Source organism: Microcaecilia unicolor, unplaced genomic scaffold, assembly GCF_901765095.1.
Source record: "Microcaecilia unicolor unplaced genomic scaffold, aMicUni1.1, whole genome shotgun sequence".
Classification (NCBI taxonomy): domain Eukaryota; kingdom Metazoa; phylum Chordata; class Amphibia; order Gymnophiona; family Siphonopidae; genus Microcaecilia; species Microcaecilia unicolor.
This window is the reverse complement of record NW_021963019.1, coordinates 147,771-162,547: the sequence shown is the minus strand read 5'-3', so window position 1 is coordinate 162,547 and position 14,777 is coordinate 147,771.

The following is a 14,777-nucleotide window of genomic DNA, read 5'->3' as shown; positions in this document are numbered from 1 at the left end:
TATGGAAGTAGATAGCCAGGCCTTTCCTCTGTGCAGGTAATACCAGGTTTGTTGCATCTACAGGTCTGGGTGTTCCCCATTAATATTTTTAATACATGTATTTAGAAGAGATGTTAAATTAAAGAAGCTTGTTACTGAATAACATCCAAAGGTATATGAGATGTATGTTGAAATGAAATAGTTTTGCTAGGTCTTGGTTTATTGATTATTAGAAAAAGGATTTTTTTTGTCTTCTTCTGGGCTAACGATTAAAAACATCAACTGATTTTCTCTTTGGGATGACATGGCATGTCTCTGATAGTTCATCATAGCTTCCCATTGTTTTATCTTTATTTTTTTGGCAATTTGCTATTTTGCTGATTGCTTCAAATTTTATGCAATAACACCTTTTCTGCTTCCCAAATATGTGTGCATCCTTAGATGAAGCCAATAGCAAAGATAATAGTGTATTTTCCTCAGAGCAATTTTTGCACTGGAGGAAAACTGAGCAATTCATTCCTAACTCTTCCAGTCTCTGTTTCTCTCCAGCTGTCATATAGTATAAGCACGATGATGAAGGAGAAGAACTGATAGTGGATAATTCCCAACATGTTTGTCTAGTTTGTCATCTGATCGATCAGGTTGGAACAATACATTGTTTTTGAACTGAAGCACAAAATTGACAGTAACTCTTAGGGGATCATTAAAGTTTGTGACAGCTTTGGGCCAGTGTTTTAACCCTCTGAGTCAGTGTTCTTCCCATTAAAGATAGGGTTGTGTATTCCATTTCATGTTGTTTTAAGCCTGAAATTACAGACCCCCCCCCATCTAGTTTTTTTTTCTGTGCCATTATCTTACATAATATTGGTCGGTAAGGCGCCCTTTTACTAAGCCGCCTAAGCGTCTACGCGTGCCCAATGCACGCCAAAATTGAGTTACTGCCCGACTACAGTGTGGCTCTTGCATTCATTTCATTTATGGCGCGCGTCCGATACGCACGTCTGAAAAATATTTTTTATTTTCGGATGTGCGTAACGGACGCACGGCCAAGTGGCATTTGATGTGCGTAGGTCGTTACCACCCAGATTCTTTACTGCTAGGTCAATGGCTGGCGGTAAGGTCTCAAACTCAAAATGGACACACGGCCATTTTGATTTTGCCACACGTCCATTTTTGGCAAAAAAAAGAGGCCTTTTTCACAGGCGTGCTGAAAAGTGGATTGGCGCGTGCCCAAAATCTGCGCCTACACTACCGCAAGCCATTTTTCAGCGCACCTTAGTAAGAGGACCCCTAATCTAGGACACGCTATTGCTAACTAATGCATGCTAGTTATCAATAAGGGGCCCTTGTACTAATCTGCACTAAGTAATGGGACTAGTGCTTGCTTATGTGGGTCTTTCCCACGCATTAAACCCATTTCTGGCACGGCTGTCAAAAAGGACTTTTTCCTATTTGTTTTATTTCTGGCCATGTGCAAACGTTAGCATTAGCAAGAGGCCATTAAAAACAGTTACTGTGGAATTACTGCTGGCGCCTGCAATGGGCCGTCAGTAGTTGCCACGTGGCAACCGTTTAGTAATAGGGCCTCTTTGTAAGGTAAGGTTCCTTATGGTAGCTTATGGAGTGTGAGGGGAAGTAAGGAGCAGATGCTTTATGCTCTTTATTGTACAGGTATGGTGAGGCTGTGATTATGAATAGTGGAGTAACATAGTAACATAGTAGATGACGGCAGAAAAAGACCTGCACGGTCCATCCAGTCTGCCCAAGACAAACTCATATGTGTATACCTTACCTTGAATTTGTACCTGTCCTTTTCAGGGCACAGACCATATAAGTCTGCCCAGCAGTATTTCCCGCCTCCCAACCACCAGTCCCGCCTCCCATCACCGGCTCTGGTACAGACTGTATAAGTCTGCCCTCCCCTACCCTCGCCTCCCAACCACCACCCCCTCTTCCCCCCAACTGCTCCGCCACCCAATTTCAGCTAAGCTTCTGAGGATCCATTCCTTCTGCACAGGATTCCTCTATGCATATCCCACGCATGTTTGAACTCCGTTACCGTTTTCAGCTCCACCACCTCCCGCGGGAGGGCATTCCAAGCGTCCACCACCCTCTCCGTGAAAAAATACTTCCTGACATCTTTCCTGAGTCTGCCCCCCTTCAATCTCATTTCATGTCCTCTCGTTCTACCGCCTTCCCATCTCCGGAAAAGATTCGTTTGCGGAGTGTATTTGGATGCCAGGAGTCGATGTTTAATGCTCTGTATTTTTTTTTATGTTTCAATGGGTTTTTTTTAATGAATTCACTGAATAAATAAACAACAAATGTGATTTACAACAGATCGCAGTTTTGCAAAAATCTTTAAATGTAGACATCATATTGCTTTCATCATCGCCTCTTAACCCATTTCTCCACCCTCATCCCCTTCCCCTAATCCCTCCCCTTTAAATATATATTATATCCCCATTTCCTTTTTTGATTACATTTATCGCGGAAGAACTCATCACCATTTCTCAAATAAAACCCACTAAAACGGTGTTGTCCCTGGGTGTCAGCGTTGTACTCCTGCTCATGGCCTTGGCCTCTTTCTTTCGACGTAATATTTCACGCTCCAAGAGGGACACCAGTCCAACTATTTTAAATACTTAGAGTCACCATGTGCCAGACTGGTCCTTCCATGTGAGGTAGTACTATGCATGTTATTATCGCATTTTTGTCTAGGCTCTGTATTTTTATTTCTAGATTATGGGGCCCTTTTACTAAGGCGTATCAAAAAATGGCCTGCGCTAGTATAGGTGCATGTTTTGGACGCACGCAGGTCCATTTTTCAGCGCGCCTGCAAAAAAAGGGCCTTTTTTTGTGGCTGAAAATGGACGTGCAGCAAAATTAAAACCAGGCATGAGACCTTACCACCACCCATTCACTTTGCAGTAAGAGCTCGCGCGTTAACCGGGTGGTAATCGTCAGCGCGCGTACACTGCCATTTACCTCCGGGTAAGCGCCACATGGTGGAACATTTCTACCGCATGTTTTAGGCACGCGTCAAAAATGGAATTACCACCCGGGGCACATGGTAGCCGGACAGTAGTTCCAATTTGACACACGTTGTATGCACGTAGGCGCCTATGCGCCTTACTAAAAGGGCTTCTATGTTTTTATTGTAAACTGTATAGTGGCGTTCTGAAGAAATTTAGAGGCCCTTTTACTGAAGGTCATTAAGCCATTAACCTTTGGTAAGCACATACTAACAGGCTACCACATTATCTATTTTTTAAAAATATTTTTTTGGAGAGGGTTTGTCGTAGATGCTCCCATATTATCCAGCTAGCTTGTTATGATTAGTGAACTTTAACTAGATAATGTAGAGCTAATAAAGGAACACATAGAGGGGGCATAATCGAAAGAGGCACCCAAGTTTTCCTGAGGACATCCTCGCAGGATGTCCTGGCGAAGGGGCGGGGAAACCCATATTATCGAAACAAGATGGGAATCCATCTTTCGTTTCAATAATACGGTCGGGGACGCCCAAATCTTAACATTTAGGTCATCCCTAGAGATGGTCGTCCTTAGACTTGGTCGTTTCTGATTTTCGGCGATAATGGAAACTAAGGACGCCCATCTCAGAAAACAACCAAATGCAAAAGGTCGTGGAAGGAGCCAGCATTTGTAGTGCACTGGCCCCCCCCTGACATGCCAGGACACCAATCGGGCACCCTAGGGAGCACTGCAGTGTACTTCAGAAAAAGCTCCCAGGTACATAGCTCCCTTACCTTGTGTGCTGAGCCCCCCCAAAACCCACTACCCACAGCTGTGCACCACTACCATAGCCCTTATGGGTGAAGGAGGGCACCTAGATGTGGGTACAGTGGGTTTCTGGTGGGTTTTGAAGGGCTCACATTTACCACCACAAGTGTAACAGGTGGGGGGGGGGGGGCCTGGGTCTGCCTGCCTGAAGTGCACTGCAACCACTAAAACTGCTCCAGGGACCTGCATACTGCTGTCATGGAGCTGGGTATGATATTTGAGGCTGGCATAGAGGCTGGCAAAAAATATTTTTAAATTTGTTTTTGAGGGTGGGAGGGGGTTAGTGACCACTGGGGGAATAAGGGGAGGTCATCCCCGATTCCCTTCGGTGGTCATCTGGTCAGTTTGTACTCCTTTTTGTGGCTTGGTCATAAGAAAAAAAGGACCAGGTAAAGTCGTCCAAGTGTTCATCAGGGATGACCTTTTTTTTCCTTTATGGGTCGAGGATGCCCATGTGTTAGGCACGCCCAAGTTCTGCCTTCGTTACGCCTCTGACACACCCCTGGGAACTTTGGTCGTCCCCATGACGGAAAGCAGTTGGGGACGCTCAAAATCGGCTTTCGATTATGCCGATTTGGGTGACCCTGGGAGAAGGACGCCCATCTTCCGATTTGTGTCGAAAGATGGGCGTCCTTCTCTTTTGAAAATAAGCCTTATAGAGGGGCATTTTCAAAAAGATGTCTAAGCCCAAAAAAACCACGTCCTGCTCATAGTGTCCAAAAGAAACTTTAATCTCACAATTAAAATCAAACATGGAAAACATCTAGATTTTCTGTTCAATTAGGGCTATGAGATGAATGTTTTTGCACTCAAAAGCATCCAAAATGACTAGCCACTTTCCAAAGTGAAACGTCCAACTTTTGAATGACAAAAAACCAGGGACATGAATGTCTGTCTGGCACTATTTTCAAAAATATGGCCACACAGGCATCCTTGTAGAGCAGAGCAGTAGCCTAATAGTTCATGCAGTAGATTGTACACCAAAGGAGATGGGTTCAAACTCCACTATAATGCTCTTTTATATATATATATACATTTAAATGCAATTCTTCCAGGACCTGAAAAATACTTACTGTATCTGAATGTACACTGCTTCGATAGCCTTCAGGCTTGCAGATATTATATATATATATACAGTATATGTATATATATATATGTAGGTACAGTAGGTATTTTTCTGATTCTGGAAGGCTCAGAATTATTATTATTTTTTAAAAGGGTTTACGTGGGACTTGAAATCGATCCCTTGGGTCACAGTCCACTGTACTAACCACTAGGCTACTCCTCAGACCTACTTACTGCTTTGTTCGGAATGGTCATAATACTGCAGCTGAGCCTGGTTTTCCTTTGCAATTTCACTTTCAGGGGAGTGAGAAGGAGACAGCATCCACTGGGGGATTAAGGAGAGGTCATGCCTTAATCCCTCCAGTGCTCAGTCGCTCAATTAGAGCAATGTTTTGCAATTTGGACATGACTGAAACAGGTCTAGATAAAAACATCCTTCTTTTTAGACACGGACGTTTCTTCCCATTTGAAAATCCCTGTTGGGTTTCCTACTTTTGGGCCCTCCTTAGTCCCGCCCAAAACATGCCCACAACACCCCCCCCCCCCCTTGCTATTTGGACAAACTGCAGTGTGAACTGTGAAACATCCACATTCTGATTTTCCAAAATCAAGACATTTTCAGCAGATGGACTTTTTAAAGGCATTTTAAGATGTCTGTCTGCTTTGAAAATGAGCACCTTAGCACCTCCTAAATAGGAATAGCTAAGTGCTCCCGCATTATTTTTTTGCAGGTACCACATGCTAATGATAACATTAGTGCACAACCTGCAAATAAAAACAAACCCTAAAAAAGTGCCACATTAAACCTGGGCTTAGCGCACGGAAAAGTCCTGTGTTAATATGTGTTAGGACCAGATTTTACCACATTTTAGTAAAAAGCCCCTCTAAATAATAATAACGATATTGCCATGTTCTGGTATATTAAGTATTACGTCCTAGTGTTCCATGAATGATAAAACTGATAGGGAACTGTAAGCTTTTTTTTTTTTTAAAACTTTATTTGTGTTCTAAAATCATTCAACAGCAAAACTAGTAGTACAGTCTAACTCATGGTTTTTCATGGTTTATACCTTTTCTGTGTCAAGCTAGTAGCGTCTATTAGCCATACTTTCTACTGCACATCAAAGGTCTTTTTCAAGACCAGAACGTTGCTCACAAGAGACTCTATCCTGAATACTTTGTCCACTAGCTCTATGAGACAAAGTGCCAAGGGGTCCTTTTACAAAGGCGTGCCGAAAAATGGCCTGCGGTAGTGTAGGTGCGGGTTTTGGGCGCGCGCAGAATCATTTTTCAGCGCACCTGTAAAAAAGGCCCTTTTTTAACAGGAGGAGTGGCCTAGTGGTTAGGGTGGTGGACTTTGGTCCTGAGGAACTGAGTTTGAGTCCCACTTCAGGCACAGGCAGCTCCTTGTGACTCTGGGCAAGTCACTTAACCCTCCATTGCCCCAGGTACAAATAAGTACCTGTATACAATATGTAAGCCGCATTGAGCCTGCCATGAGTGGGAAAGCACGGGGTACAAATGTAACAAAAATAAAATAAAAATGGACATTTGGCAAAATCAAAATTCCCGTGCGTCCATTTTGGATCTGAGACCTTACCGCCAACCATAGACCTAGCAGTAAACAATTTGGGCGGTAAGGACCTACACTCGTCAGAATCCACTTGGCGTGCATCCGCTACGTGCGCCAGAAAATAAAAAATATTTTCCAGATAAGTGTAGCGGACGTGCACCAAAATTGAAATTACAGCAAGGGCCAGGCAGTAACTGGGCAGTAACTCCAATTTGGTACGCGTTAGGCGTGCGTAGGCACCTACGCGGCTTAGTAAAAGAGGCCCCAAGACTCCTGAAGAAGGCACTCCAGTGCCAAAACAGGGTACCTTGTAGAGTCCTCTCTCAATAAACTTAACTACAAATATTGGACATGTTCAGTCTGTTCTGTTCCCACTCCTCCTTTGCTCCTGAGAACATCCATGGGACACTGTTGTTGTTTTCCACCTTGGTGGTTTTGCTGCTTATACCATGAGCTCAACAGAATTCAAGCAAATAACATTACAGCATATAAACTAGAAAAGGGAACGTAAAGATTGTATCTATTTAAGTTATAACTTCAGGGTCTGATATTCCAAAATACTTATGTGGTTGGCACAAATGCAAATTACATAAGTTTTTTTTTTTTTTAATGTATGCTTTGTATTTCTGCAGGTTATAAATTTTATCCATTCACTGAAGTGTGGCAAGTTTTACAGATAAAAAGTTATTCATATGCTTGGAGATGAGGATAGTGCAGTCCTGGAGTAGTCCACAACGTTATTGAGGTACTGGCAAGATTCAGCCATTCTCTGAATTACCAATTTAAGTTTATTTTATTTATTTGTTACATTTGTATCCCACATTTCCCACCTATTTGCAGGCTCAATGTGGCTTCTAATATTCCGTTATGGCATTCGCCATTCCAGAGTGAAAGAAACATAAAAGACTCATTCAGCGGAAGAGTTGTGCTATGTCCATTACGATCTTTAGTGATGTTGTGTCGCAGGGATCAGTCATTTACGTTGGATCAGTAGGGTATGCCTTTTTAAACAGGCAGTGGCGTTCCTGGCCTGGATGGCACCCGGGGCGGAGTGCCGATGCACCCCCCCCCCCCGCCGCTAAATTACACCTTCCCCCCCCCCCCCCCCCCCGGCAAAATGACACCCCCCAGGGTGCACGCCGCTGGGGGGGGTGCTGCGGCGCGCGCCCGCTCCAAGTTCGCTAAACTTCGCTTCGCTGCAGCTCCCTCTGCCCCGGAACAGGAAGTAACCTGTTCCGGGGCAGAGGTGTTCCGGGGCAGAGGGAGCTGCAGCGAACAAGCAACGAAGTTTAGTGAACTCGGAGCAGGCGCGTGCTGCGGCACCCCCCAGCGACATGCACCCGGGCAGACCGCCCCCACCGCCCCCCCTTGGTATGCCACTGTAAACAGGTGAGTTTTTAGTGATTTTCTGAAGTGTAAGTGGTTGTACGTGGTTTTCAAAGCTTTTGGCAGTGCATTCCACAGTTGTGCGCTGATGTAGGAAAAGTTGGATGCGTAGGTTGATTTATATTTGAGTCCTTTGCATCGTGGGTAGTGTAGATTTAGCTACGAACATGTTGATTCAGATGTATTTCTGGTTGGTAGGTCAACCAGGTCTTTCATGTATGTGCTTCACCATAGATAATTTTGTGAACCATAGTACAGATTTTGAAGGCAATGCATTCTTTAATTGGAAGCCAGTGAAGTTTTTCGCGGAGGGGTTTTGCGCTTTCAAATTGTGTTTTTCCGATTTTTAAATATTTACTTAGGGTCCTGTTTACTAAGCCACGCTGTAGATGCACTAGCATTTTTAGCGTGCGCTAATGCTAAAGACACCCATATATGCCTATGGGTGTCCCTAGCATTAGCACAGGGCCGGTCTTAGGCCGAGGCGACCAAGGCGGCCGCATAGGGCCCCGTGCTTAGGGTGGCCCCTCGCGGCGCCTCAGTCAGCCTCTTCCCAGGGCCGACGGCGATCAGACGACACGCTATTCTGCCCGCCCTGGCGCCCTCTTCCCCCCAACCAACAAGCATGCTTTTTCTTTTAAATTTACCCGTCTCTGTCGCCAACTCGCTGGAATCTCTGGACACTGGAGAGCACAGCAGGCATCGTCGCTGAAAGCGCTCCTCCCCTCCCAAGTGCACCCGACGTCTCTAGCAGAATGGAGAAGCTTCCTGATTCGTTCATTCTCAGTGTCCCGCCCTCGAGGGCGGGACACTGAGAATGAATGAATCAGGAAGCTTCTCCATTCTGCTAGAGACGTCGGGTGCACTTGGGAGGGGGAGGAGCGCTTTCAGCGACGATGCCTGCTGTGCTGTCCAGTCAGATTCCAGCGAGTCGGCGACGGAGGCGGGTAAATTTAAAAGAAAAAGCATGCTTGTTGGTTGGGGGGAGAAGAGGGCGCCAGGGCGGGCAGGCAGTTGAACATGGGAGCGGGAGGGCAAGGGAGAGAGGACCTGGATATGGATGGCAGGGCTCAGGGAGATAGGGGAATTGCTGGATAGGGATGAATGGAGGGGACAGAGGAGCATGGATGGGAGGGCAGGGCTCAGGGAGAGGGGAATTGCTGGATATAGGGATGATGAATGGAGGAGGCAGGGGACAGAGAGGAGCATGGATGGGAGGAGGGCAGGGCTCAGGGAGAGAGGGGAATTGCTGAATAGGGATGAATGGAGGGGCAGGGGACAGAGGAGCATGGGAGGGCAGGGCTCAGAGAGACAGAGGAATTGCTGGATAGGGATGAATGGAGGGGGCAGGGGACAGAGGAGCATGGATGGGAGGGCAGGGCTCAGGGAGAGAGGGGAATTGCTGCATAGGGATGAATGGAGGGGGCAGGGGACAGAGGAGCATGGATGGGAGGGCAGGGCTCAGGGAGAGAGGGGAATTGCTGCATAGGGATGAATGGAGGGGGCAGGGGACAGAGGAGCATGGGAGGGCAGGGCTCAGGGAGAGAGGGGAATTGCTGGATAGGGATGAATGGAGGGACAGAGGAGCATGGGAGTGCAGGGCTCAGGGAGAGAGGGGAATTGCTGGATAGGGATGAATGGAGGGTGCAGGGGACAGAGGAGCATGGATGGGAGGGCAGGGCTCAGGGAGAGAGGGGAATTGCTGCATAGGGATGAATGGAGGGGGCAGGGGACAGAGGAGCATGGATGGGAGGGCAGGGCTCAGGGAGAGAGGGGAATTGCTGCATAGGGATGAATGGAGGGGGCAGGGGACAGAGGAGCATGGGAGGGCAGGGCTCAGGGAGTGAGGGGAATTGCTTTATAGGGATGAATGGAGGGGGCAGGGGACAGAGGAGCAGGGCAGGGCTCAGGGAGAGAGGGGAATTGCTGGACATGGAGGGCAGGGGAGAGAGGAGAAATGTTGGGCACGAATGGAGGGAAGGAAAGACTAAGGAAGGAGATGCACATGGATGGAGGGAGGGGAGTGAGGAGAAATGCTGGATATGCATGGAGGGGAAATTGCTGAATTTAAGGGCTGCATTGGAACACTGAAGGCAGATGCTGAAACTCGAGAAAGGATAGGGACAGGGCTACAGATGGTAGACAGGACACATAAGGACACAGGAGGATGGTGGACATGGTGAGAGAAAAAATATCAAATGGAAAGAAGACACTGCATAAAACAGAAGACACTGGGACCAAAGTGAATAGAATAACCAAATGATCAGACAACAAAGGTAGAAAAAAGTATTTTATTCAGAATTTATTAATTGGAATATGTCAGCTTTTGGAAATGTGCATCTGTGATATTTTGCATGTAAGTTTCAATTTTTCTAGTATTGCTGCATGCTGAGTCTGACTTCTTGAGGTAACTTTCCAGTTCAGTATTTTGCCTTCATATCTGTTGTGTCGTGTTTTTCATGTGTGATCAAGGTGCAGTATCCTGCTAGCGTGTAGCATTTGCAGCCCTTTTTGTCTTGTTTTTTTTACGAGGTAGTGTATTGGTGTTTAGAGCCTGGTGTAATTACAGTTCTGCCTTTCCACGCATAAGGTTGTGCTCGTCCTGTCCTTGGAATTAGTGCTGTTATGGTTTGGTAAGGTTATGAGTGTGTTTTTGCACAAGTTTGTGTATAGTGTTTTGCAGTGGAGAGATTGTATGTCCGCACCTCTGACCCCCCCCCCCCCGGGGTTATGAGAATTGGAACTACTAATTGTAGTGGACTTGAACTGAATAATTTCGGGGGGTGGGGGGGTCATGATAGCATTGTGCTTATTATTTCAATCAGTTTTTCTGTACAAGTTTAGCTTCATTTGTCTTTATTTGAAATTTCATAAATAAAGGTTTTTCTAAAAATTGAATAATATTAGCTGGGGTGGGGGCGGGGCTAGGATGGGGCCCCACCAAATTGGTCTGCATAGGGCCCCGCACTTGCTAAGACCGGCCCTGCATTAGCACATGCTAATTTTTAGTGCATGCTAAAAACGCTAGTGCACCTTAGTAAACAGGGCCCTGGGTTTGATAATTTAGCACGATATCAAAGCAACTAACAATATAACATGCAAGTAACAATGGGGTCCTTTTACTAAGATGCGCTAAACAGATTTAGTGCACACTAACGATTAGCACATGCTCAATGATAAGATGTCCGTTATTTTCCTATGGGCATCTTACCATCTAGCATGCCCTAATTGTTAGTACGTGTTAGATCTGTTAGCACACCTTAGTAAAAGGACCTGATGGAAATACCTTAAATAAAAAGAAATAATGTCATACTCTCTCCTAACAGGTCCCTTAAAATCATAATTGCCATTAGAGGACAACCTTGCTAGCGCCCGTTTCATTTCTTTCAGAAATGGGTCTTTTTTACTAGTATACAATAAAATCAAATCAGTAAGAAAATAACATAAATAAGCAAAAACAATCATAAAAGAAATTTATAACCAGCAGTTACATGACAGATGTATGATGGTGACAAACTTTAACAATGGTTAATGTACAGACCCTTAAGTGTGAATGTTAACATCAGGAGGGCATAACTACATCCCATGTGGTCTTTGTAGAAATGTAACAATGTGTAGTAAAAAGGATTTTACTTAAACTATGACAGTGGTGAGTGTTTTCCACAGGAACAACACTTGGAGTGGAGGAGTGGCCTAGTGGTTAGAGCAACGGTCGGTTCAAATCCCTCTGCTGCTCCTTGTGATCTTGGGCAAGTCACCTAACCCTCCATTTCCTCAGCTACAAACTTAGATTGTGAGACCTCCTGGGTCAAAGAAATATCCAGCGTACCTGAATGTAACTCACCTTGAGCTACTACTGAAAAAGGTGTGAGCAAAATCTAAATAAAATAAATGGAATGTTGGAGATTCTAGATGGAATGTTGCTACTATTTGACATTATACATGGAATGTTAATGTTGCTATTCCACTAGCAACATTCCATGTAGAAGCCTGCCCTTGCAGATCAACAACACAGCTGCGCAGGCTTCTGTTTCTGTGAGTCTGACGTCCTGCACATAAGTGCAGGACGTCAGACTCACAGAAACAGAAGCCTGCGCGGCAAGGGCAGGCTTCTACATGGAATGTTGCTAGTGGAGGAGTAGCCCAGCCCAGTGGTTAGTGCAGTGCAACATGGAATGTTGCTACTATTGGAGATTCTACATGGAATGTTGCTACTGGAGGAGTGGCCTAGTGGTTAGAACACTGGTCTTGCAATCCAGAGGTGGCCAGTTCAAATCCCACTGCTACTCCGTGTGATCTTGGGCAAATCACTTAACCCTCCATTTCCTCAGCTACAAACTTAGATTGTGAGCCCTCCTAGGTCAAAGAAATATCCAGCGTACCTGAATGTAACTCACCTTGAGCCACTACTGAAAAAGGTGTGAGCAAAATCTAAATAAATAAGTGGTGAGTTGGTAACATTGGTTAGAAATCTCTACACATCCTTTTTGCAGAACGGCAGTGATGCTGCTACTGGCCATGGCTCTACCTTAATGAAAACATGCCCTTTAAGCTAACGAGCTTGATTCTGACTGAGATGGAAGTTAATACTTGACACTTTTTTTTTTACCTGCAATTAAGAATAAGGAAAAAAAAAACGTATAGTATTCTATGTTAATTTAAAAAAAAGTTTTTGCAACCTTGCCAAAATCCTCTTTGTTGTGTGAGGAGTTATGAACCATCTTCTCCTGGCAGTTAGTTTTAAGATCATTAAATGATCTTCATTTGCTATATATTTAGAGAAGATTACAGCCCATCTAAATTGACCCTGCAGGAGACTTATTTCATTAATGGGCTGTCCTGTGCTAATGTGTAAGGCTAGAAAAATATATCTATTAAATTCTTAATGTATAAATGATGTTTCTGACTTTCTTCTTAATTACAAAGCAAAATTAGCCTGAAGTGTGCTTCTTCCTGGAAAAATGACCAATTTAATCCATCATACAGTTCAGGAGAAAACTTGTAAAAGAAATGAATTCTAGATACTGATTAATAAAGTAGATAATCCAGACCTAGGATCATCTGCTTAAATCGTAGTGAAATTCACATGATGCTTGATGGTCTACAGGGTACTTTTCACAACATGTGTCTGTGGGGGAAAAATGTTTAGCACAAAGGCCCCGTCGCATTAGGAGTCTGTGTTTCTTCTCAAATTCAAAAGCAATGCAAACGACATAGTAGTAAAAAATGTTTGATAACTGTGTATGCTATTTCCAAAACATCTTTGGATAATTCTTATGTAGGTCTACTAAAAGATATAATGGCCTTTCAGGGAATCCAGTTTTCTCCAAGATCACCATGGCTAGCCTGCTCAAATGCTACACCAGTGATGAAGCTGAAAAAGATATCACAAAGCATGAGGCTGCACTTGGAAAATCAAGGTATCCTAATGATGCTTAGTTTTTGCTGTTGACTCTCCCTTCACAGCATAGGCGTTGCTACGGGATGGCATGAGGTGGTAAGTGCAATGCCAAAAGAAAGGCATCTTCCACCCATCAACCTACCCTCCCCTCCCTTGAAGTTGGAAACATTGCCCTCTTCCCCCACCCTCCCATTGGAACAGACCAGCTCTACTTCTCACCCCCCCCCCCCCCCAGCAGTCCTGCAACCTTCCAGTTTCACGCGAGCAGTGTCAGTGATCACCAGTCGACTCCAGAACAGAAGTCTTGTCTCTGAGACTCTGCTGCATCTCACCTATGCTGAAGCTACTTCCTGTTCCTACATAGGTGGGATTTGGCAGAGTGAGCCAAGGTTTCCTGGGTTGCCTGCTGATCGCTGATACTGTTCAAGACAAACTGGAAGGTTGTAAAACCACCGGGGGGGGGGGGGAGGAGGAGGAGGAAGGGAATAAACTGGGAGGGAAACAAGAGAGGTGCTAGTCTGCATTGGTGGGAGGATGGGGAAAGATGAAGAGATGCAGCAAGGAAAAACAGAGATGTGACCATGGGGTGGCAGGGAGGGAGAGAACTGCTGGACTGGAGGGGAAGATGCTTCCTTGAGCCACAGTGGGAGGGGAGAAAGAGAAAGAAATAGGCATTGAAAAGGAATGGGAGTACTTGGGAGAGGGATATGAGAGGAAGGATTCTCTTAAGAGGCTGAGTGAGGGTGGAAATGGGGTTAAAAAGATGGTGGAGAGGCAATAGGAGTTGGGGTAGTGGGTAATAGAAGAATGTCCTGGAGGAAAGGGAAGGAAGGAGAGACAAGGATGGAGCTGGGGCTGGTGAGGGGACGAGGCAGTGGAGGTTAGGTAAGGGTTGAGAGGGTCTAGTTCACTGTAATTCCCTCTGCACCCTATCTGTCATGAGGGAGGGGAAATAGGGGAAAGAGAGAGAGACAGAGGGGCAATGGGAGCACTGGAGAGGGGATGAGAGGTAGATGGGAAAAGCTGGTAGGTAGATGAGAGGTAAAAAGGAGACAATGAAGAGGGTGAGAAAAAGGGAGAATGAGGGTCAATCAAATGGGCAGATATAAATAAAGAGAAGAGAAAAGTGGGAAAAAACATGAAAAGCAAGATCAGTGCCAGATAGATGTAGAGAAGGAAAAGAAGAAGGCAAGAGGAGACAGAAGAAATGGCAAGACAAACCTGGAAAATAATTTAGGAGAAGACTGAACAAAGGAAAGTGGAAAAAAAGACTGGGACCAGCCCAAAAGAAAAAGAAATGTCCAGACAATAAAAGTAGAAAAGAAAAATATTATTTTTATGCTCTTTAAGGATTGGGATGTATCCACTTTCCATGTTTGTAATTTGTAGAGTACCGGAGAAAATACATTTTTTGATGTCATGCTTTCTCCTGTTATAAAATCTCCTTGGTTCCTCCAAATATGAACATATTTCCCAAGTCCTCCTCAACCTCCACTGGTTCACTTTTGGATGGAGAGTCAAATTTAAAGTAATATCTCTCATCTTCAAGGTACTGAACAACAATGTCCC